Source organism: Ochotona curzoniae, unplaced genomic scaffold (genome assembly GCF_017591425.1).
Source record: "Ochotona curzoniae isolate NIBS_2020 unplaced genomic scaffold, NIBS_Ocur_1.0 scaffold_4701, whole genome shotgun sequence".
Lineage (NCBI taxonomy): Eukaryota > Metazoa > Chordata > Mammalia > Lagomorpha > Ochotonidae > Ochotona > Ochotona curzoniae.
In genome coordinates this window covers 10653360-10679581 of record NW_024467122.1, presented here as the reverse complement: position 1 = coordinate 10679581, position 26222 = coordinate 10653360, and the positions used below count along the sequence as shown (strand labels likewise).

Genomic DNA, 26222 nt, shown 5'->3' with positions numbered 1-26222 from the left:
CCAGATGAGACCGCAGCACCTAAGCAACACACGTGAGAATCAGGAAGGGGGAGCAGAGCCAGCAGGGGAATAAGGCGTGGTTCTCGTGCTGGATAGCTATTACCACTGGAGAGCATGAGCTGGGACCAGACTAGGTAGGGCTGCAGAATCTGTGAGCCTCATATGGACCAGATCAGGGAAGAGCCAGTACGGGCGGACTATTGCTACTAGTGTTAACAAAAAGGGAGGCGGTGAGAGCTGTTGGGGCTTAGCCATAGCAGAAGCTGGCACTAGGGGCCATTACTGTCAAGTCCAACCACAGGGCCACCTGGAGAGAGAACAATCAAGAGTGAGAGTGACCTGGGAGGTAAATAGTGGGCTTCCCCCTCTTGGGTCAACACTCTCATGAGAGGGCACAATATCAACTAGGACAGGGGCTGGGTTGGCTAGACAGAGAGGCACTCAACAATATCCTTGAGGGCTGGACAATTGAGCTAGTTGGATGGAACTAGGCTCCAATACCCTTTGGCATCTACGAGAGCCCAATGGGATATGGGGCAGACTGAACTACGCTGCTACACATGGTGGCAAATCAGGGCAGGGGCGGGCCACATGGGGGTTATTGGGGATGGCTCCCACTAGGCTGCAGCTCCCAGTGGTTGGTGTGATGGCCAAGCACGTGACGAGCAGAACCAGGACAGACTACAACACCCATTGAATCCAGTAGAAGTTGAGACTCAAGACGGAACCAACCCAGCAACTGCAACCACCAGCTGAATGAGGACCAGAGAAGGTCTCGCCAAGAAGCCATTGAACTTATCTGGACAATAAAATGCTGGACTCTATGCTTGGTATATGCTTACAATGAAGGAATCTCAACTGAACTTGAACTGTGGCTATGCAACAAGGTGGAGGAATCCACCATGGGGGAAGGGTTAGGGAGGGGTGAGGGGAATCCCAGTACCTATAAAACTGTGTCACATAATACAATGTAATTAATAATAATAAAAATGCAAAAAAAGAGGATTAACTACAGAAGTTTCAATTGGTATCCACCCTAAAAATTACAGATTTCTTATCCAAGTGAGGAAAAAATAGTTCAAAAACAAAAATTCTGCATGGCAAGCACTCAGCTTGTTACAAATCCTGGCTACTATCTGGGACATAAGTAAGTTTTCTACAGAATTCATTATTTACATTCACTGCGTTCACAGCTCACTTTAACTGGCAAGATAAAATATGCATTAAGAAACGCATTGTGCTAAAACACAACAGTATGAACAAGCACAGGACAACTGAGCAAAGGAAAGTAGTACCCCTTTAGGTAATTACTTGCCAAAGAGCAGTTCACTTTAATTTGTACGCATATTTCTATAAAAGTACAGATACAGAAACAGAGTAAAATTCCAAATATGAGAAATAATGTTAGCATGCAGGTGATCCTATGCATGAAATCACTGAAGATGTACATTTTCCTCTTGTCCACAGAATCATCACCTGGGAGAGTACAGAGCTGCAAATGGAAATAGATAGCAGTTATCCTTCAATAAAGTCAATAGCAAATTAGGTCCTTTCTGATACTCAATGCAGAACTACCTCAATCGTAAACATCATCAACTTGCAAAAACAATTAAGCTACATTGTGCATTCAGTACTTACCTCCTCGTCTCTATTGTTGCAACATTCAACTACCTATAAAATTTATAAAACTATTTCTAGTGCAATTTCTAATTGTCAATTCATAAACCACTTCAGCAGATAAAAATGATTAGGTTACAAACAAGCACTGAGGCACACTCTATTCCATAACATTCATGGGAATCCTGTGTTTCTAGAAACACAACCCATATTCACAAAAATTCATACATTTTTTATCCATAGTTTCATGGATGCTTCTTGTGTTTTCAAAGATAACAAAATATTTTGCATTTTTAACTCATGACTTAAGCGTTGTCTGACAAGAACCACAAAACTGTCAATAGCTTCAGAATAACCTGAACAGGTCATACAGGTTTTATGAGAAAAAATTTAAGACAATTAAAACAAACTAATCGTTAGCATCGCCAAAACAGTACAACCTAATCCTATTACCCGTAGGAAAGATTTTTTTGTTCCTCACTGTGAAAGACAAAATGGAATGCCTGAAAATATTTGAAGAATTTTCAGTCATCAAATTAAAGGTCTTTAAGGAAATATGTTTATCACTCCGGGAATGGAATATCCTTTAGCTCCTGTGTGCTCGTGCAAAAGTCACTGCTCTTCTTGTTAATTTCCTAAATCACGCACCTAGATCTTAGATAAGCCGTATGCTGTCACTGCCAAGTATATTAAATGCAGAAAATTCATTCCTCTAGAGTTTGAATTGTCATATCACATTTTCCTGACTTCTGCGTTCTTTCTAATTCTTTCTAATGCATTTGTTTTACAATCTTTACACCAATTAAAAAAAGAAACAAACACTATTTGATGAAGTAGAATATCAAAGTCTATAACTCACAGTATCAACAATGTATCAAATTCTAGGATTTTCTTTATCTATTCTACATTTAAATTTTCTGAAATTTTTATATATAGGAATTTAACACAAGTTGAATCCACCTCAAACTGGCAAAAATTTAAACAACTACTACTCCAGAGTGACTGCTGCTTACCAGCACCTTTGAAGAATGAAGTCCCAAAAATAATAAAACAGTGATTCGAATTGATACCCAAGTGCAGTTTAAAGTATCTAATATTCTCATTTTTCAAATTCGAACCACCTCAGCTAAAATTGTGGAAAATTTTGGGAAATCATGACATATTATAAACAGCTTATCCACAGGTGTGGTTGGTTCACTTACCAACTTCTAATAAGTCTCCAATCATTAAAATAAAACTACCTTTTATACTGTAATCACTATGAATGGCTTTTGCTTTTGCTTAACTGATAGTCACAACATTTTACAAACATGAACAAAAAAATTTCATTCTAAAAAAAATAAGAATTCACTTCATCTATAGCATTCCACACTTGCTTCAATTATATGTACAACTTATTCTACCTGTATATTTTAATATCAATCAAAGTTCTATACAACTGCATAAAAATGTATAACTTGGAGAAATTAGGAGTTGAATAATTATTTTAATTGTTCCAAATGGGAAAGGTTTAAAATGCACTAGATAAGAAAAAAAGAAATACAGAATTTGTGTCCATAGAGGTGTCCTACAGTACACATCAGTAATGTCCAGTATATTCTTTAAATTTGACTTGCTTCCTTACTTTATGCTATTGCATATTTGGGCTATAAGGAATTATGACAAGTTATATAATGTGGCATAATTCAAGTTAAGATTCATTTGATTTTATGGTGATGTATTTTAAATCAGTTACAAAAATATTTTACAAGTTTTTTTTATCATTTATGTTCATAAGCACAGGATAAATACATTTGCGAAATACCTATTGCAGATATCCATGTAATCTATTTTATCAGTGTTCTATCATGCATAGGATAATTTTATATTATCTCTCCCATTCTCATAATGAATTATCACTGTCCTTGTCTTCCAGCCTCTCATGAACACAGGCTCCCTAATAACTGCTGATGGAAAACTGCTACGTGAGAAATACTTGTGATTTTAAATATCTGAAATTTTCCAGCTATGCCAATTTCTTTAACTAACATACATATAAAATCAATCCTCCTGCATTCATTTGTCATTCTCAATGCTCCCTATCCAAGGAAATGCTTTTCTCCAAGCTGTTTTGCATTTACAGTTCAATGATGTTTCTTAGCCCCACCCAAGAAGCAATCAACTTGTGCATCACCTGTTCTCATTCTATCAGTCTTCCTCAATTTACTCTCACCTGTAAATTTAACATTCTATTTTATTTGGCCAATCATTCTAGCACTGACTAAATCATACAAAGATTGTTCTCCCAGAGCATTCCAAAATACTTTTAAAGGAGGTGGAGTGAAGCAGTGGTTAAAAAGATGCTTCAGCAATTATTTCCACACACAAATAACAATTTGAACACCCTCACAAGAGCTCAGGAAGCCTCGGAAAAAAACAAAGTGATCATCAGAGAGATGCACATTAAAAGTGTGAGAAAGCCATGATATCCAGTAAAAATGGATATTATATGGAAGAAAAAAGGTAAGTGCTAGTGAGAACTTAAGGAACACAAGTTAGACCCATTAGGTTGGAAAGTACATTACCACAGCCATTGTGCAAAATAATATGGATACTCAAAGGCACATCTACAGCTGCTGTATAAAAAATCAATGTAAGTATTCAGTATGTACTGAAGAAACATTAACTAGTCTGCCAAAGAGGCATCTTCACTCCCATGTTTATACAACTTTATACATGAGAAGGGAAATGTAAAGAACCTAAATGCTGTTCAGCTGATAAAAATGTAAAAAATCACATACATACAGGAGGTAAAATCTATCATTTCTAACACATAGAAGTCATAACGTTAAACAAAATAACAAAAGCCAAGCATGCTATGACTCATCTGTGGAATTTAAAATTAACTGACCTTATAAAATTTCAAGGAGGAATGGCAGCTACTGAAGACTGCAGAAGCTAGAGGAGAGAAAGTCAAATAATTAGCACCACTTACAATTGTAATAAAAAGTTGTTTTCTATTGAACAGGAGGGTGACTATAGATTAATGAGTTTGTGCACTTAAAAGCTGAGACTTTTCTTTTCTTTTTTTTTTTTTCTTTTTTCAGTAAAACTCGATGTAAAATGTCAACCAAGTTCCTCCTTGGTAGGGAGTTAGAATCGGGAGCCAGAGTCAGCTATCTAATGTGGCACTCTGCTGTGAAATTCTGGCATGCTGGGAGCCAAACTGCTATGTCAGCTATCACACCTTCTCCCACAAATGTATTTTAATTCATTTATCCACAGTTATTTTCTTTCTTGTTATTAATTTAATCAACTCATGTGAGAAGCTAATAACTGGTGTTCCACAGCACTCTTCTGGGTTATATATCATCCCATGAGCACACTTTCCAGTCCTGTATACCCGCAAATGCTAGATAAATAAATTTAAGATTATATGTGCTTTTTCACAATGTTTTGGGGGATGGATAAATCACATTCACACATGTTCAGCCAGTTATCAGTGGGGGGTTTACAAGCGTCTAGCACCTGACCTTGCTTTCTAAATGCCACAATCCAGGACAAATAAATGGTTCCATAATTGCAGTATGAGAAAAAAAAAGGAACTTAAGTGCTGCTCAATGTTCAAAAAACATAAGATTATAACAAAGTTTTAATAAGAAAGATTTAGTAAGATTAAAAGGACACAGAGGTCATTTTTTTCTGAAAGGCTGAATAGCCGCAACCGTTACAGTTAGCAAAAACGATGAGAATGAAGCATTGAATTTGACAGCTAGAATCTACATACTGCACATCAGAGTACCTGGGCTAGATTATTGGTTTCTAGCTCCAGCTTCCTCCTAATGCAAAACCTGTTTCTGGATACCTCATTTTGCTCGTATCAGAAAGATGTTGGGGGAGTGAACCAGAAAAAATAAGCCTCAAATAAAAATCTTAAAATAATAAAAGGTAGAAATATTTTGGCACAGACAACACTGAAGTCAGCTTTTGGATATCTACATCCTCAGTGGGAATTGCCAAGGTTGAACATTGACTCTGTACCTTATTCTAGCTTCTTAGTAATTTGAACCCTGGAGGAAACTGGTGATGGTTCAGGTAAGTTCCTATAACTTACATGAAAAATACATATTGATTGCCCAACTTAGCTTCAAACACTTTTAGTTTTTTGAGAAGTGAAATAGTGTATGGGATCTCTCCATTTCAAATAAATTTGTTTTAGAAAGAAAACCAAAATGCAAAATGATACTGAGGACCTTAATCCATGGGGAAAAATATACATTAGTTAAAATATAAATACTTGGCAAGAAAAATTACATGTTTCCCTTATGCTACCTAATTCCAAAATATACAATTAAAATATTTAAAATGACAATCTAACACCACAGAATAATTACAGACTTCATGTATGCTAAAATAAAATGAATATGACAAACATTTGCAGTACCAATTATTACACATAAAAATCAAAATTAAAAAAAACACAAAATAATTTCTAATATATCTTTTCCATAAAAACTGGTAAACTCAATTTCATTAACTAAAGACTAACATTCAGGTATGTTATAGAAACTATGAAAGTGTAAGAATTATTAAGCTATGGGACCTATGGGAATGTCCAATAGGAGACCCATGACAATTGCATCCAAACTTTGATACAATATCAAATCTTTGACCAATGAAAAATTACATTAAAACTGTATATATGAACATAGTGTGTGGATTTGCAAACACTAGCATTTCAGCATTATTTCCTTATTTAGGTAATTAAATAAATGTGAATATTAAGTAAAGCTGGGGACTAATGCAAAAGTGACCTAAACTGCCTTGAAGTATATGAAAGATATTCCCTTCCGATTTGCAGCATTTGGAGGCTTTCCCCCTGTGAGGTACAAAGACTTTACACCTCCTGCAGTTTTTACTTTTTCTGTCAACTTTTTAAACTACTTGCTTATTACTTAGTGATATATTAGCCTGTGATTATAAAGTAAATTGAACTATTACTATAAAAATTTAAGGAAGAAATGAATGGAAGGAAATTGGCTTGGATAAGGAAACCAGTCAGGGAAGAATGTTTGGTTTTTCATAAACTTGCAGCTTTCAAATACATTATCATTTTGCTAATAAGACACTTAAAAATAAAAACTAAAGCAACTTTGAACATTCCAAAACACAAAATTTTCTGTTATTCTAGTATTTCAGACAGTGCTGAGATTGCAATGATTTACCAACAAGTAAAACCACTTAAAACTGTATCATAAATAAGTATCAGTTATTTAACTAAGGAGTATCACATCACAAAAACGACAGAGGCCTTTGGGATGCTAGGTGTGGCTTCCCCTCAGCTCCTCCCTTCTCCCAGATACAGGAAAGGAAAAAAAAAGATAATGTGGAAATGGCAATTTCACCCACCTTGCTTTATCCCTTGACCCTTATTACCCTAATTAACTATGTATTAACTACGTAAAAATGATCAAAATAAATAATTCTAAAAAATTACAGAATATACTAACATTTGCACTGTTTTATCATGAAATACACATTCTATTTTAGAAAAAGAATAATTCAGCTTGAATTAAAAATGCTAAATAAATCTAAATCTACCATTAAATTTAGTGAACATTCAAAAAGCTTCCTAAAATACTACCTCAAATTAATTTATTGTTAAGATTTAAAGGATAAAGGGCACCATGTTATGGTATATTCTGAGTACTTAACCAGTGTATTTCATCTAGATAATAAATCAGATAATTATGAAATAAAACATCAATAACAATAATTTAATGCACTTACTGGTATCAATTTCTAAATTAACACATCTATTAAGTACTTTGGAATCAAAACACTATACAATAATGCAAAATCATATTTTAATTAAGAATACACATACCTTGCAGTTGTACAGGAAGGTTTAATTTTAAAGACATCTATTCTCTCCTAATTAATCTATTATATTTGGTGCAAATGAAATTGAAACTTCATTTTTCCAACTTTCAGTATAACTGTAGTCAACACAAGCATATACAGAGAATATTCTGCAAAAGAAGAGAAATGAAATAGCAGTCAGCAGACTAGTTATCACAGTGTAAATCATCAATTATTCAAGTATCAACAGAATGAAAAGCAAATACAAGAAATTCAATCACATACATGTACAGATACTAACTATGAAGGTTAATGTGAATAAAAATAAAAATGAATATTTAATTCCATACTGGTACAGTAATATGCTGTCAAAGAAATTAATTCAAGACGACTAGAGGAAAATGCTTGTATTTTCAACACTTAAATGCTGTATAAACGAAAAAAATAAAACACCACTTCACAATAAAAAAGGAAAAGATGGTACTTCATTTGCAATGAAAGACTACAAAAAAATGCATTCTCACAAATACAACCAAGAGACTACAGCTAAATAAAGGCAATATCATGTAACATTTATATATAATCAGAAAACAATATTACAATGCATTATCATTATCAAAATATTGATATATATGTACACACACAATTTTAGGAAATGAGGAACTACAATTCAAATTCTACAAGTACTTTCTCCAATCAGTAGAACATGCACTTAAAAATAACCATTACATATATTTAACAATGGTAATTCAAGCAGATAGAAATTAAGGATGCCTACTACACAGTAACCCTGTAATTAACATATAATTATATGATAAACAAATTACTATCATTAGTAGGATACTCACAAAACTACTTCAAAAGTAGATATCACTGGGGAGTAACTGATAATTATAAATACATATACTTCATACTTAAGGAAGCACTGAGATGAAACCCTGGTAATTCCACCGCACAGAGATTCTTTGTGGAATGAAGTCCAGATATTCCAGATCCTTTGATTTAGTCCAATAAGAACAATGAAAGCAATCAACATGTCTAGCGAATATTCTCTCCAATGACAGCTATTACGTTACTTTTCAAAATGACATAAATCCAGTTTCTGATCTGCGGGGATTTTCCTCTTTATACTATTAAGGAAGGATTCCCACTTTGCAGCATGAAGATCATCATGTTTCTGCTGAAGCTGATGAAACAAAGACAGAACTTCCTTTGCTGTCTTCACCTAATAAGTCAGACGAAATTGGAAAAAAACTTAGAAGCAAACTTGTTCATCAGCAAGAGGTTAGCAAAAATAACTTGCAAAAAACGACATTAATAGCAAAACAGCTAATATCTAATAGCAGATACCATTAGATATGAGCCCCCCATCATTGATCTTTTTACTATTAAAACATTTCTAAAACATTTTACTCATTTTGTCCATGGGTCTGGTTGCTTGCCCATCTAGGTCAGAATTAATAGTGAATGATTACATGCAATAAAAAAAAAAGAAAATGATGCCTAAACAATCAAATGAAGTCTTCCTATGAACATTCAATCGTCTTCATGAAAAAAAAATTCATAGATAAAACAGAAAATTCCTATGCATCCTAAGAGTGAGAAATCCAGACATAATTGTTGTTATTTATGCCACTATTGCAGGACAATTTCGTAACAACACACCAACACCAACTAGCTTCATTACCAAAAAGGCATCAAGCTTAGAAAAGTAGTATAGCTGAACTCCCAGCCAATTCTATTACTTACTTCGTTTACAATCATACTGCCAGATGGTATTCCCGAAAAAAATGGGAAAGAACAGTTGGAAGAGAATATCCAAAAGATATGCAAAAAAATCAGATGTATTCCTCAGCTTAAAAATATAATCCATGGCACAGAAAAAGAAGAAAATCTTCTAAGAAAAGGACATACTACTCTCCTAGTTCCTCTGCACTGTTCTGGCAGCAATGAGCAGATGTTCATCTGGAACATTTCTAGTCATTACTAGCAAAAACAATTTCTCCATAAGCGAACCTAGAGCTGAGTCAATTCAGCATCTAGCTTGTATCTTTATACCATTGCATAAGTTTTCATTAAGTTTAACACATCCCCAAATTATTTGATACTGTGGATTGTATCATTTCTAATCATTAAGGATTTAATAATTTATTTTCTTGCATTAATAAATGTTTTATGTATGGTAATAACTCAAGTGATGCGCAGGATCATGCATCCCACAACAATATCAATTTGTACTCTATTATCTTGAAAAATATGATTGATTCCCATATTACTCAATATGCATGAAAATTCCAAAATTCCAAAAATTTTTGATACTAGACAAAATCACATAGAAATGCACCAGAACCCTCTCATTATCAAAGAAGAACCACAAATTAAAGGTACTCATCACAAAACTGTTGTTTCTGATTATTTCGGATGTTGTCAGAAAATCTGCAAATATGTCTTTCTGTAAACATTTCTCATACAAATATCAAGGTTTAATATGGCCAATGACATTCAAATGAAACTCCACACTATATAAATTAGAATTATCAGGCTGGTGATACATCAGCTAAGTTGAAAAACAAAAAACACTATTACCCACTAGGATAATCTAAATCACTCCTAGAGTACAAATACTACAGATTCAGAAATTGCACCTTGCTAAAATTTAGTGAAGTTAAAAACAAAGTCTTAGGCCTGCGGTGGTGGTGTAGTAGCAAAATCCTCACCTTTAACACACTGGGATCCCAGATGGGTGCTGGTTCTAACCCTGGCAGCTCTACTTTCCATCCAGCTCCCTGCTTGTTGCCTGGGAAAGCAGTCCAGGATGGCCCAAAACCTTGGGACTCTGCACTTGCGTGGGAGACCTAGAGGAAGTTCCTGGCTCCTGGCTTTGGGCCGGGGCAACACAAATTGCATTCGCTTAGGGGGTGAATCAACCAACTGAAGCTCCTCTCTGTATATCTCATTTTGTAATAAAAATAAATAAATCTTTAAAAAAAAACCAAAACTCTTGCAACCCATTGAAATCATTCTGACCTAATAAAACAACAACAAAAAGGGCAAAACTCCATTCTCTCTGTGCCCTCAGACTAATTTGTAATGAATCCAAACTGTGATGACTTCTGCAGCATGTTGATGTTGTCAGAACACTAAATTTTGGATGGTGAATATTAAAATGTTATCATTTTTATATAGTTACCATGTGCTTGACACCTACCTCAATTTTGGTCTTCTCCCTTCATGGGCATTCCAACTGTTTCAATTTTAATTATTTGCTTCACTACTGTCTAAATATCAGGCTCTTCTTGGAATCATTAAAAAGTCATCCATAATGACACATAATAGCAATTAAAGTGTTGAATACAATAGCACAACATTCACATGACATTTACAAATGCAGGCATAAACAGTCCTCTAAAATGTCCTTTGTTGCTCATTGAAAAGTATCTACTCATTGTTATTTCAATACAGGTATTAAAATTTTTCCATGAACTGCTTAACAAATTAATATTCATACAAATAACATTCACTCTATATTTATTCACAATCAAGACACAATTTGTAGACATGCCTATTTACTTGTTATTTTTACACAGAGCTCTAATATACTATTAGATATATCAAAAATGTCAAAATATTATTTCCCTGAAAAACAACATAGATTTTTGTAAATAGTCATTAACATTTTTACTTAGAAAAAAATAGAAGCTTAGATGTATTCTTTGTAAATACACAATTACTGGAAAAATAATCTCATGCTAATTATCAGTATGAAAAGCAATGAAATGCTTTCATATTTATATTTGGGGTGTTTGATTTACATTCAAGTAGAATAAGCTATAATCATAAAATTAGCATAATTTTTCAAGTGAAAATTTCAAGGGAAATTTTTCTTCAAGGGATATGTCTGAGACAGAATGAAATGTTAGTTGTAAATTATAACAATTTGATTCTCACTTTCAAAGAGCCATTCATAAAATACTGATGTATACTTTAATCAAAACAAGTTATGCTTATCAGAACTATTGCTATTGTGTATTGGAAATAATATTTGACATTTTTCATTATCCAACAACATACAAGCAACAGAAATATACAAGATCATTTTATAAATGCAAAAATAATCATCAGCTGTTTTGTTCTTACATAAATGAATAAAAATGGAAACAGATTAGAAACAAAATGGTTATGGGCCTTATTTAATCTGTTATCCTAGCAATGAGACCTCAAACATGTGTGTTCTTACAACAAAATATTTGTTCCTAACTTAAAAATGCTAAAACACAAATCAATAAACTAAATACTGAGAACTTGGATCCTTGAAAGAATATCTCAAGTGGTATTCATTTACAAATAAATATTTACATGATTAAAAGTTTTATGCAGTAAATGCAGATGTGGTCTAGACAATAGTAATATTCACGCTATCAAATTTTAAAGGACAATCGATATCTTTTCTTCCAAAAAATGTATATGGAATAATATTATACATTCTAAGATCAAGAGTTCTTTTCTTGTGAAAGAAACCCTAACACTCCAAAGAACTACAAAGTGGTTGAATGCTTTCTCCAAATACACCAAACATTACGAAGTTTTAGAGCTCATTATTAATTATCAGTCACAGTGACAAAACATCTTCAATGATGTAATTGTAAACTTATACTTTGATGATATTCCATGCTTTTAAAAAATATATTTTTAAACACTATACATTATATATGCTATACCCCAAATTCTTAAACTATGTCATTTAGTCCAAGTAAACACAAAATTCTGGTAAAGAGGTAGAGTAAAATTTTCTATGTACTCTTTCCAATCCATGGTTATAAAAAGGTATTTATATAATGCCCTAAGACAAATAGTTATAAATTTATTATTTGCATATTAAAATATAAAACACACCATAATCCATGGTTAGAATATGCTGTTTTTGAGGAGAATCTAAAACCTACATCCCTCTAACTTTTTCCTTCATCTAATTATATAAATATGTACCAAAATATGCAATCAATCTACCAATTCCGCCAATTTCATTAAAAATCATTTTCAAAATACAATAACACCGTGAAATTTGTTAATCACTTATATACAACGTATGCCTTGTGAGACTCTATACATCTAGAAAGACTAGATGTTAATATTACAAATTGTGCAGAGGTGCATTCTTTATAAAATTGTCTTAAATACTGTTATGCAATCACCAGAACACATACAGGATTTTGTACAGTTCTCAGAGGTAGCATATGATGTTTTTTTATGAAGTAATTTAAAATTTGGATATTGGCAGCAAAAATTAGGATATTGTTGCCCTTAGAATTTACAAAATGGATTTATAAATAACTTTGAATTGTAATTAATACTTGATTCAATAGCAAACTATTCTTCCACAAGTATGGAGGAAACAAAGTGCATTGTCATTTTTTTTCTTTAAAACAAAAAGAGACATTTTGTATAGCTCCATGATTTTGATTACCAATGATCTATTTCATCACAATGTTAATTGTGAGAGATGATAGTGCTAATAAATTTAGAATATCATAAAATTATACCTTGTGAGACTCTGAATGCATCTAGGAACACCAGATGCTTAATATTAAATATCCACAAGATTGTATTGGTTATTGTGATGCAATAACAAAACACAGAACCATAATACACGTTCTAAAACATATTGGGATAAATGAACTACTGTCACGAACCTCAGCATAGATAGGAAAACAAAATATATCCAAAAATACATTAACAGATTCAAATTTTAAGCATAATGCATATGATACAGTTATTACAATCTAAGTTTGCTTCCAGGCAAAAATGCATAAACACTTTTGTGCTATACTTAATATCATATACGTAAATAGGATGTATGCTCATGTTAATGACTATATGCCAGGAATATCTTTTAACAACCCCAATTACTACAATAAAACTTTCACAAAGATGTAAAAATGTACTTAACAAAATATATTCATTGTTTATGCTTCCATTGCTTCCATTTAAAAACTTAATAGTTTATAAATAAATATTATATATCTGTTTTGGGGTTGACATTGTGGTGTGTGGCAAGTTAATCTTCTGCCTTGAAGTCATCCTCTGCGGGTGCCAGTTCATTCCAATCCTGCTCCCTGATAACCTGAGGGCAGTGGAGGACAGCCCAAGTGCTTGCGCTCCTGCACCCACGTGGGGACAAATGAGGAAGCTCCTGGCTTCAGAACTGCCCAGATGCAGCCACTGCGGCCATTTGAGGAGTGAACCACCAGCAGATTTGGGATCTTTCTCTCAATCCCTCCTTCTCTGTGGCTCTGCCTTTCAAATAAAAAAACAAATAGATCTTTAAAATGATATCTGTTTAAAGGTAATTCTCATTTTCTTATACTAATTTTATTCCTTAAGGAATTTTCTATGCATTAACCAGCCTTCCTCTACCCTCCATTACTTATATATTTTATAAGACTAACAAGATTACAAGAGATTTATGCTACTAACCAGAGTAACAAAATGGCAATGTTAATCTGATCTGAAAAGTACACATTGCATATAGGTACACTGATATAAGATACTATGTGCAGTTACTATATGCATTGTTATTGCGACTTTATAATTTTAATATTTAAATACAAAAAATATTTTAAAAGAGAGTCACCCAAATCCAGCTCTTTTTTTTTTTTTTTATTGGAAAGGCGGATATTCAGAGAGGAGAGACAGAGAGGAAGATCTTCCGTCCGATGATTCACTCCCCAAGTGAGTGCAATGGTCGATGCTATGCCGATCCGAAGCCAGGAGCCTCTTCTGGGTCTCCCACATGGGTGCAGGGTCCCAAAGCTTTGGGCCATCCTCGACTGCTTTCCCAGGTCACAAGCAGGGAGCTGGATGGGAAGAGGGGCCGACGGGATTAGAACCGGCACCCATATGGGATCCCAAATCCAGCTCTTAAAAAAAGAATTTTATAGGGCCTGGTGCAGTGGCCTAGTGACTAAAGTCCCTGCCCTGCACAGCCGGGACCCATATAAACGCCAGTTCTAATCCCAGCAACCCCACTTCCCATCCAGCTCACTGCCTGTGACCTAGGAAAGCAGTCAAGGACAGCCCAAGGTGTTGGGACCTGCACCCACATGGGAGATCCAAAAGAGATCCTGGCTCCTGGCTTTGGATTGGAGTAGCATCGGCCATTGTGGTCACTTTGGGAGTGAATCACTGGATGGAAGATCTTTTTCTCTGTCTCTCCTCCTCTCTATATATATCTCACTTTACAATTAAAATAAATAAATCTTAAAAAAATCATTTTATAAATCTAAACATTTCAACTTGCTGAGGTAATTTAGCAGCATAATACAATAAAAAAATTAGCTAATTGTACATTTACATGAGAACACAAAATGTTTAACAGCCTTTCCAACATTTCTAAAATATGCAGAATTTATGTCATATTAAAATGTTGTTTTTTCAAAATGTGTATGAAGTGTGTATACTCATATTTGTACGTTTATAGACATAAGTTTTCAACAGCTAAACTATGTTCATAACACTCAAAAACTGCCAATTAATTCAGAGGCACAGGGTTTGATCTACACTATTATTTTAACAAGCCAAACACCCTATAAAAAAAACAAAAAATGCAGTCACAGAATTTTCTTTGCTTCTATAAAGTAGGACCCATGCACACACATACAGTTAGCAGCACAATAAACCTTCCACTCTCAATGTAAATATGTAATGGTTAACATTTCTGTAAATACAAGATCTTCTCCCCATCATCTTTCTGTCTTATCTACCACCCATTATTGAAACACACAAGCAGAGGCAAGCTAAAAGTGAAACAGAATAAGAAAAATATTTACAAATTTAAAAATTCAAAATGAAAAATACCAAAATTTAATTAATAAAGATACCCCTTGATTCTACTATCTACATCACCAGGGATATTTATCCATACATCTGACACTATGTATCCTGACATTTATATAATACCATGTCATTACACTGTCCCTACCAAACCAAATAAAATCTAAACACAGTCTAGCAATTCAATTATAGTATCTGGAGATCAGCAACTGAAGACTGACCTACTGACCATGTATCTAGCAGCCTGCATGTTTCTACATAATCCTGTAGCGAATGAATAGACTTTCTATTTTATTAAATTTCATATGCAGAAGTGCCTGTAGATATAACACTCTGTACAAACACACACATGAGCAATTCCAATGAATAATAGAAAGTTCAAGAAAAATAATTGTAGGCTATGCATATTTTGTCTATTTCTGACAAAGATGCTCAACTGATTACATACATGTTCAGAGAAGTATTGGGGGAAAATCACTAAATAAGTAGTTTCATAATATAATTGCTGCCTATTATTTATACAATACCATTCCAGGAAACAGCCCATAGCCTATAAATATTGGATATACTGTAATACTACTATCTTACCTCTCCAAAAAAAAACCCACATAAATGGTTCTTATTACAAGCATTTTAATCTTAAGTAAAATGTAATTTAGTATTGTTAAATAAAGTCAAATTCCATTAGCAAATGCAGACTTTTCACAACTGTGGTGGATTTTTTTGAGACTAAAGAACTCTGTGTATTTTAATAGAATCACATCTGAACCCATAAAGAAAATCAGACCAAAATTTACAATGTCATTTTCACAAGGTCTGTTAAAAAACACACCGAATTACATTATGGAAAGATATGTATGTCCTATAGTATGAGATATCACAAGTATATTTACTGTATTTACCACAACCACAATTTTGAGTTCAATGATGCAATGAACGCAAGTACGTAGATGCAACACAAATTCTTGCAAACAAAAACCACTTTAACATATACAGATTTCGTAGAAATTCATAATGGTGTTCCTAAACTTTCATTCAGAAAATCGAACAACCCAGGAATTCCACTGAGTGACCAAGAATATCTCAGTCCAACTATTTGACTCTATTTCCAAACATCAAATTGCAAGCTTAGGAACAAAATCTTCCTGTTATATATGGGGTAATGAAAACTATTCCTCAATCTAAATATAAATATCTAGATAAAAGATTGTGTATTAAAATTCCATCACCAAAAAGCATTTACAATGTATTAATGTTAAAATAAAGAAGACCAACATCTACATGCCAAATTCCATCCTTACAAAATTCCTTACAAAAAAAAAAAAAGTTTTACACTTAAATGTCTCCTGGGGGAAAATTTATGGCCATAATCCCATAAAAGAATTTTACATACCATAAAAAGATATTCTAAGATTACTTTTCCATAACCCTATATTATTTACAGCTTTCAGAAAACTTGAGTATAAATCTAATCACCAAATTTTACTATTGTGCTTCATGTAATAGTCAAATGCCATAAACAACGCCTTATCTTTCTGTTTTCCTTCATCCTTCAGCAAAAAAAAAAAAACAAAAAAAACAAAAAGCAAAGCATAACTGTATAAACATTTGACTGAAAATGTCTTGCTAAATTTTATTTGAAAAGAAAAGTTTAGGGACCAGCATGAAGGTTCAATTGACTAACCCTTCACCATGTAAGTGCTGAGATGCCATATGGGCACTGGTTCATGTACCAGCTGCTCCACATCCCATTTATCTGTGTTCTTACGGCCTGGGAAAGCAGCAAAACATGGCCCTAAGGCTTGGAAACCTGCACTTGGGTGGGAGACTGGAAGAGACTGAGCTCTACCCACTACAGCCATTTCAGGAGTAAACCAGTAGATGAGAGATCTTTCTGCCTCTCCTATTTAAATCTGCCTTTCAAATAAAAATAAATCTTTAAAAGCCAAAAACAAAAATTACCAATGAATGTTCAATAAATAATGTAAAAGTATCCTTTTGAAAAATCCAATTAATTCTGCTACCTTAAGTCGATTTCGAAAGAAAAAGCCAATAAGTAATACATTAATCGGTAAAAGTTGAATTCTCTGCCTCTTGTATAATTTACTTTGTACATATCCATCATCACATGATTGCCATATTTATTTCCAGACCCCTATCCAGTTTTCCCAAGAATTTGAGCAACATGCATGAGCTAAATATGTCCAGAATTAACTATTAGTATAATTTGAAGAGTGGCAAGTATTTCATAATTTTATGAACAAGAAGCCATGTTTGCTTCAGGACCAGTCTTAACAAATGTGGCACATGCAGGATTTTTCTGGCAACATTTGAAAACAGTGAATATCCCTTTACAACAAAAACAGCCTTATTATCTTTAAGACCAAAGAATTTACAATAAAAGTATCTGAATGTCAAGATTAAACACAGTATAGTAACAAATGCTGTAATAGGTTTTGTAGCTTGTGAAGATTCCAGCCAAAATCAAAAGTAATATATTTCCCTTTCTATCCATGTACTCCTGTAGATTTTGGTTTTTGCTTTGAATTATTTTTATAAAGTCATTTACTACACTAACACTAACAAGTAAATTCTGCAACAGCAGTGTTCTCTCGATATCTAAAATTTACACAAAGAGCAAAATCAACTGAACAGATGCCTTCAAAAAACCAACCAAAAAAGCCTAGTACTTATTCTCCAGTGAGGTAGCTTGAGGCAGCCAGAGACCTTCAATAAAAAGACAATTTCGGGCCCTGCGCGATAACGCAGTGGTTAAGGTCCTCGCCTTGCACGCCTGGGATCCCATATGGGCGCCAGTTCTAATCTCAGCAGCCCCGCTTCCCATCCAGATCCCTGCCTGTGGCCCAGGAAAGCAGTCAAGGACAGCCCAAAGCTTTGGGACCCTGCACCCGCGTGGGAGACCTGGAAGAGGCTCCTGGCTTTGGATCAGCATAACATCAGCCGTTGCGCTCACCTGGGGAGTGAATCATCGGGCGGAAGATCTTCCTCTCTGTCTCTCCTCTCTATATATCCGCCTTTCCAATAAAAATAAAATAAATCTTTTTTTTAAAAAAAAAAGACAATTTCGGGCCCGGCGCGGTGGCGCAAGTGGTTAAAGGTCCTCACCTTGCACGCCCAGGAACCCATATGGGCGCCGGTTCTAATCCCTGCAGCCCCGCTTCCCTTCCAGCTCCCTGCCTGTGGCCTGGGAAAGCAGCAGAGGACGGCCCAAAGCTTTGGGACCCTGCACCCATGTGGGAGACCCGGAAGAGGCTCCTGGCTTTGGATCGGCATAGTATGGACCCGTTGCGCTCACTTGGGGAGTGAATCATCGGACGGAAGATCTTCCTCTCTGTCTCTCCTCTCTGTATATCCGCCTTTCCAATAAAAAATTAATAAAAATAAATCTTTAAAAAAAAAAAAAAAGACAATTTCAAATTTCCCCTTCCATTTCCACAAACTCAAGAGATCCACAGGCATCATGCAAATGTCTCACATACTGATGAAAAAATGAACTATAGTTAGCAAAAGAAAATTATCCAAATTTGCAATTCTTATTTACCTATAAACCCTAACAAAGGATAGGAAAGTTTCAGAGAAAAAATGAAAACCAAACTTTACTTCCTTTCTTCTTGTGGGTAAATTTCTTATAATATTGTTCAGTCATGTATTTACTTTAACAATTAGTTTGATACTATAAAAAGAACAAAAGTTGAGTATTCATCAAATACACTAAATGCCAATTTCTTTGTGAAGTCTTGGAAAACAAGACAACAAAATGGCAACGACATTAAGCGACCATTAGGTCTCAGAAAGCCACTTGATAGCATCTTGGGGCCACGTTCTCAATCTGTCATTTATCATAAATAAATGAAATGTGTTTTTTCGGTCAAGACTTTTGGGAAAATACTACCATGATTTCAGTAGTTTCTCAAGGCCATATTTGGTTGCTAGTATTGTTGCCTTAACCTGACTTATGACTATAATATACCCAGGAGTTAAAACTAAGCGATGTAAAATCTGAAGCCTTAGCTTCACTCAAGATTCCAGATTCTTCAGCATTTCCAGCTACAAACAAATCGCCTACCTTTAGAAAATTACTATATAAAAAGTCTATAGTAACAGTATTCCCATAGATTACTGCTATAAGAAAACAGTACTTCACAAAACAAATGACCATTTTTAGCCATATTACGCTACTGAAAAGTTTCTATAGGACATGGAAGCAATACAGGGAAATTGGCAGATCTTGGGTCACAGAAAATAATCTAGAACTAAAAACTTAAAAATCAGTTAGTGTCCAGCACAGTAGCTAGTGGTCAAAATCCTCAGCTCAAAAGCGCCAGGATCCCTTATGAGTGCTGGATTGATTCCCAGCTGCTCCAATTCCCATCCAGCTCTCTGCATCTGGCATGGGAAAGAAGCACAGAACAACCCAAGGCCTTGGGACTCTGCAGCCCAGTGGGAGACCCACAAGAAGCTCCTGGCTTCAGCCTGGCCCCACTCAGGCCTTTGCATCCATTTGGGGAATAAACCAGCAATGGAAGATCTTTGTGTCTTTCCTTCTCTCTGTAATTTGACTTTCTAATAGAAATAGAGCTTAAAAAAAAAAAAAAAAAAAAAAAAAGAAAGAAACCAAACAAAAATTCTATGCTTCCTTGTATAAATGTTACTACTTGTTCAGTTTTTAGGATTAAACTACGTTATACTTTGCTTAAAATGACAAACATTGTTGCAAACTGTCATGAGTTAGGACCGAGTGTCAGATCTGAGCAGAATATTCTATTATAACTTGACATGTAAGTATGTTCTTCATACACTAGCATTTTAAGAAATTGAAAGTTGCATCCTGAATATACCATTATCCACTGTATGTTGTACTGCTGAGTAGCACTTGGGAACTTGTAAAAAAAAATATATATATATATATAAAATATATACACAAAATAGCATTTCACATATATATTTTTATATTATATATATATATATAATAATGCACATTTTAAATGTAACTGAGCCAAAAATTCTTAATGTTAGACTTATGATATGTGCCTTAATATAACTCCAGGAGAGGTTTGAGAATGACTGATTTAACCAAAGCTTCTTAGAAATACATGATCCTTTATTCTAATAACTTTACACATTTGATAAATATTTCTTACTAATCACAATAATCTCAATGTAAGAAATTATCCTAACTATAAAATCAGCTAAAGGCCTTGGAAGTGATTAAAAAATACAAAGCTGAGACTATAAACCTATTACTGATAATTCTTACTTCAACCTATCTCTACCTTTTTCTGAAATTCAAGTGTCTTGCCAAAAAAGTAAAATACAAACACTGTTCACAAATCCTCTACTTTGCTTCCTAAAACTGAAGCTCTAAAAACATTAAAATTTACTTCTTTACTCTTTCCACTCACTGCTTCCATTAATTTCTCCTCAAGTTACTTCAATCACACACGCTCAGGTTAGCTAGGAAAAGATTCCCTTTAAAAGGGAATTATCATCAGCTTGAAGAAAGTCTCATCATAAAGCCAAACTTCCACATACTTGCCCACAAAAATGAATTCTATTCACTTCCACATATTTTACTTACATAAAGTTAAAATGTACTCAATTGTGCATGATATGTATTATATAAAGATTCTAACATGAACTTAAATCACAACTCAACCTACACAAAAAGTACCATAGCCAAAGAATGCTGTCAATCACACTAAATATAGACTGTCAATCGCAGATTTTTAAAAAGAAAGATTCATGTCTAGGTTGAACCAATTTCCATACATCTTCCTGTTAGTGGCCAAGGAAAAGCACCAGCAGGTGGCCCAAGTATTTGAGTCCCTGATCCCCACATGGTACACCTGAGGAAGCTCCTGGATGTCTCCTGGCCTTGAACTGGGCATTGTCGCCATTTGAAGAATGAAAGAATCTCACTCTCTCTCTCTCTCTCTCTCTCTCTCTCTCTCTCTCTCTCTCTGTCTCTCTGTCTCTGTCTCTGTCTCTCTCTTGAACTCAGACTTTAACACTCATAATAACAAAAATAAATATTGAATAAAGGGATGCAAGTTTTCAGAATCAAATACTTCAGAATGCTAATTACAAGTCTCCAAATGAATCACAAAAGGTCAAAACTCATCGATATATTGCCAAGACAGATAAAGTGATTGTTTATTAAACAGAGGTTAATTTTCAGACTAGAGGGGAGAACAGTGGGGTGGGGAGGAAAAGTGGCAGATCCCAGTGCCTATTAAATGGTGGCATAAAACAATAAAAAATTTTAAAATAATTTTACTAATCGCTCTGAATGTACATTTACTATTCTGCTAAAATTATTTTTTAAAGGCTGTACCTTAAGAGCAAAATAATGTCTCAGTAACAAATCTGAAGATTCCCATATCTGGAAAAAAGAACAAATGACTTCCAGGTAAATGATGACAAATTCATGAATTTGCTCACACAGGTTAGAGTTGGGTGCTGTGGGGCCTTCAAAGCGGCATACTAGCTAATCCTCCACATGGCATCCTTTTGGGTGCCAGGGCACGTCCTAGGTGCTCCACTTCTGATTCTGATCCTCGATTATGGTTCAGGAAAGCAGCAAATCATGGAACAAGTGTTTGGTCCCCAGAACCGATGTGGGAGGCCCAGAAGTTCCTAGCACTTAGCTTTAGGTTGGCTCTGTCTCCAGCCAATATGGACAACTGGGAAGTGAATCAGCAAATTAAAAAAAAAAACAAACAAACAAAAAAAAAAAAACAACTCTAGGTCTCATTTGTCCATATAAGTGGGTGTTATAAATAACATGGAGAAAAGCACAATTTCCACGCTGTTACTCTTAAATTTGTCATTCAAATGTGAAATGTAGAAAACAGAATTAGGCTATATTAATGCCCTGAGCATATTAGATTCTCAACAAAAAATTTATCAGTAGATATGGACCAATTTCTTTCTATTAATACAATATTGATGGAAAATATTCAGAAAGCTTCTATGCCGAGTGCGGCTTTCAGAATAATCATATACAGGGAGCCTCCCTTCAATATGCTCAGTAAATGAGCACATCGTTAGATCCAGCCTACTTCTACTCCAAGATCTTATAAATCTAATGTGTAAAGTTTGTAAAAACATGAATAGGTATCAGACAGTGTATTCTGTCCCATATTCATCTGCCCATGTGACAGAAATATGGCGAAAATAGGGAGACATAAAACCATGTACATATTCACAACTTGGCAATTTGTCAAAATCATATTAATATCCTAAAATTAAATGAACACCCTGTAACAAATTCCCACAAATAAACAACTATAACTCAGGATAACAAATCCTTCCAACAGTTATGACACTTGATTTATCTACCCTTCCAGTTTTAACTACCCAGAGGCAGAATCACCAAGGTTGGAAAGCCCAGAAAACCTATCTCAGCTCCACCCGACCTCAAGACCTTTACTAGGGTATGCTATGCAAACTCCGCAGCACCGCCACGCCCAACAAAGTCTTGCTCACTGCCTGTACATGCCAGCAGTTAGTCATCATTTCATGAATGTTTTTATCTGGAATAGTGTCTGTCAGTGAAAAACTGGAGATTCATTTGCTTAAGATATGGAGGGCCTGGCAGTAACGTCTTCACATTGCACTCACCAGAATCTCATATGGACACCGATTCTAATCCTGAGAGCCCCACTTCCCATCCTGCTTCCTGATTGTGGGCTGGGGAAGCAGTCAAGGATGGTCCAAAGCCTTCGGAACCTGCACCCGTGTGGGAAACCCGGAGGTGTCTCTAGCCACCTGGCTTTGGTTCGGTTCAGCTCTGGCCATGCAGCCACTTGGGGAGTGGATCATAAGACAGAAAATCTTTCTCTGTCTCTCCTCCTCTCTGTGTACCCGACTTTCCAATAAATAAATAAATAAATAAATAAATAAATAAATAAATAAATAAAATTTAAAAAAGGTTTACGGGCCCGGCGCGGTGGCATAGTGGTTAAGATCCTCGCATTGCATGCCCGGGATCCCATATGGGCGCCGGTTCTATCCCGGCAGCCCCGCTTCCCTTCCAGATCCCTGCCTGTGGCCCGTGAAAGCAGTGGAGGAGGGCCCAAAGCTTTGGGACCCTGCACCCACGTGGGAGACCTGAAGAGACTCCTGGCTTTGGATCGGCATAGTATGGACCCGTTGCGCTCACTTGGGGAGTGAATCATTGGACGGAAGATCTTCCTCTCTGTCTCTCCTCTCTGTTTATTCGCCTTTCCAATAAAAAATAAATAAAATAATAATAAAAATAAAATCTTAAAAAAAAGATATGCAGAGAAATATCTAGAACATGATCCCACATTATTTCCTGCTTTGTGAACATCTTTGTGATTAATCTTAATATTGCTCTTAAATGATGTAGCTTGCATGCCAATAATGACTTTTCATTTCTGTTTAGCTTCTTTACACCTTTTTAAATTAAAATCGAGTCAACTACCTGCCAAAATATATTGCAAATTGCTGGGTACTAACTCTGGTAAATAGAAATGATTCAACCATCCTCTCAGGTATGGCTAACCAACTTCAGTGCTTGTAGCTTCCCCTTTTTCTCTCCCTTTCCCCAGAGACAAGCGTTGGAGAATTAGAGGGGGTGTGGCTTCCCCCTTTGTCTCTCCCCTCTTCCCAGAGACAAGAAATGGAGAATTAGGAAACAATGATTTCACCCACTTTTCCCTCATCATTGATCCTTTCCACCCTGGTCAACCCTGTAATCACCATCATATAAATAACAGAAATTTAGACCAGCTGTTAATCAGATATTACAGAACACATAAGTAATGTATTCAAAATCATTCTTTAAAAATTAGTATTTTTGCTTTCACTTACTTTGCATTTATTAAATGCTGCATTTAAATTTAACTACAGAAAACTAAAAAAATTAATTGTCATAGAAGACCAAATGTTCACATAAAGGAATCATACTCACTGTGCTTCAAAATATATGCTTCAAAAATATTACTCTCCCTCCTTCCTGGACATAAACAGGAACCCTTGTGAGCTCGCGTTTTGTGGAAGAGACATGTCCATGTTTCTGTCTCAGCAGATAACTGTGTTCTCTGATCAAAGGCGAAGTTCCTATTCACTTTCAATATACAGAGTGTAGAAAAAAGAAAAAAAAATGCTCAGAAAAATCCATGTACAAATATGGGGGTGCTGGCAAAGGGTAGCATTACACCTGTCATGCTCGTATATTCAATGTTTATTCATGTTAGGTAAAATTTTCCTAAAGTTTGAGATGAGGCACATTGACCAGATTTCAGAATGTCATTTTAAGCTCAAATTTTGAAATCATTAATTTTCAGACAAGGTCCTGTGTCATCATGAACCTAGTCAAAGCCTCTGCAATAGAAATGGTTTTTTCTTATAAGGTCACTTTACCTGGAACATTGTATGTTTCAGTCCTAAATGCAGCTAGTATGATTTGCAGCCTTGTTGAAATACTACTGGCTAGGTTCCATGTGATGCCACATCATTAATTTCAGCAGATTCTCTTTCCTTCAGATTCAACAACTCAGGTGAAAATGTTGCAACACAAACATCCATTTTAGGCACATTTTACTTCACTATTCAAAAAAAGGAAAAGAAAAAAAACTAGCAGTATGTGTGCTTTGCTTTATTTCATAAAATTCATATACTGAGAATTAGATTTCTGAACAGGACTAAAGAAGAGAAATGCAATGATAAGGAACAAAGAGTCTTAGCATAAATATCATTCATTTGGAAATTCCACACCATATAAGATAGGTCATAACTATTTGTGAAGTTAACAAAGGTAATATTGAGTGAACATACCATGTTCTTTTCTAATCTTTTCAACCAAAGTACGAAAATAATATGAAAGCAATACTATTTCACGGTGTTATGACCACCAGCTAAAATTTAGCTTCTTTATTTCAAGAAACAAAACACTACTGTACAAATTCTAATATTTGGCATGATAGCCTAATAAAGAGCAAATGAATGCATAAAACTCTCCTTTTACAATAAATTTTAGTACCTAGTGCAGTTCATAGTAATGCACCAAATATATTGCAACTTACTTTTAGTTTAAATATGAAATCCATAAATTCTATCTGAAACATTCTCTAAACCATAGTGAAGATAAGTATTAAATACGATACACAGCATCAATGTAATTGTGCAGTTAAATGATACACAATAAAATGTGTATTAGAAACCAGAAAATGAGTCCCTCAGATTGTGGAAGAGTGAGTAATCTACCTACTACTTGCAACACAGAGATTGCCGTTTCTAATCTCTACTGCTCTGCTTCAGATTGCAACTGACTGCCCATGTACGTTGAAAGGCAGTAGAAGATGTCCTGTATGATCCCTGTAGGAGAAAAAGATACAATTTCTGGTGCCCGACTTCAAGTAGAACCAGTTGTGACCATTTGCAAAGTGAAATTGCAAAGCTTGCTGTCTCAGTCGGTCTGACTGTCTGTCTGTCTCTCTCTCTCTCTATCTCTTTGACTTTATGTTGTAGATATATAAAACAATTAAGGGAATATATACTGATGGAGTAACAGAGACTACCATGTCCAGACATGCGGATGCAATGCATCATGCATCCTTCCCTACTTCCAATGAAACAGTTGGACGTGTCTAAACAATGGGATGCTGGAATGTGTGACATTGTCTGTACCAGCAATGTTGGGGCACACTTAAGAGACTTAGGCAATTATAACCGCTTATGAAAGACTATACCACTGTAACAATATGGGGAAAGCCAGTCAGGGGTTGGAAATTGTGGGTGGGGTAAGGTGAGGTATGCCAGACTCTACAGAAATGTTCCATAAAATTCAAAATTAAAAATAAATAATTTCGGGCCCAGCTCAGTGGCGCAAGTGGTTAAGATCCTCGCCTTGCACGCCCAGGATCCCATATGGGCGCCAGTTCTAA

At 35.0% G+C, this 26222-nt stretch overlaps 1 long non-coding RNA gene and 1 other non-coding gene across 2 annotated transcripts; both read right to left on the bottom strand.

The window, feature by feature from the left end:
• Nucleotides 1–1311: 1311 nt before the first annotated feature.
• On the bottom strand, nucleotides 1312–7600 carry LOC121149087. The gene is made up of 3 exons (XR_005882614.1): nucleotides 7484–7600; nucleotides 4508–4554; nucleotides 1312–1492 (listed from the first exon to the last, which is right to left on the bottom strand). It is a non-coding gene; the product is annotated as an uncharacterized LOC121149087 (long non-coding RNA).
• A 16973-nt stretch (nucleotides 7601–24573) lies between these two features.
• On the bottom strand, nucleotides 24574–24648 carry LOC121149698. The gene has a single exon (XR_005882832.1). It is a non-coding gene; the product is annotated as a small nucleolar RNA SNORD107 (small nucleolar RNA).
• Between the last annotated feature and the right edge of the window lie 1574 nt (nucleotides 24649–26222).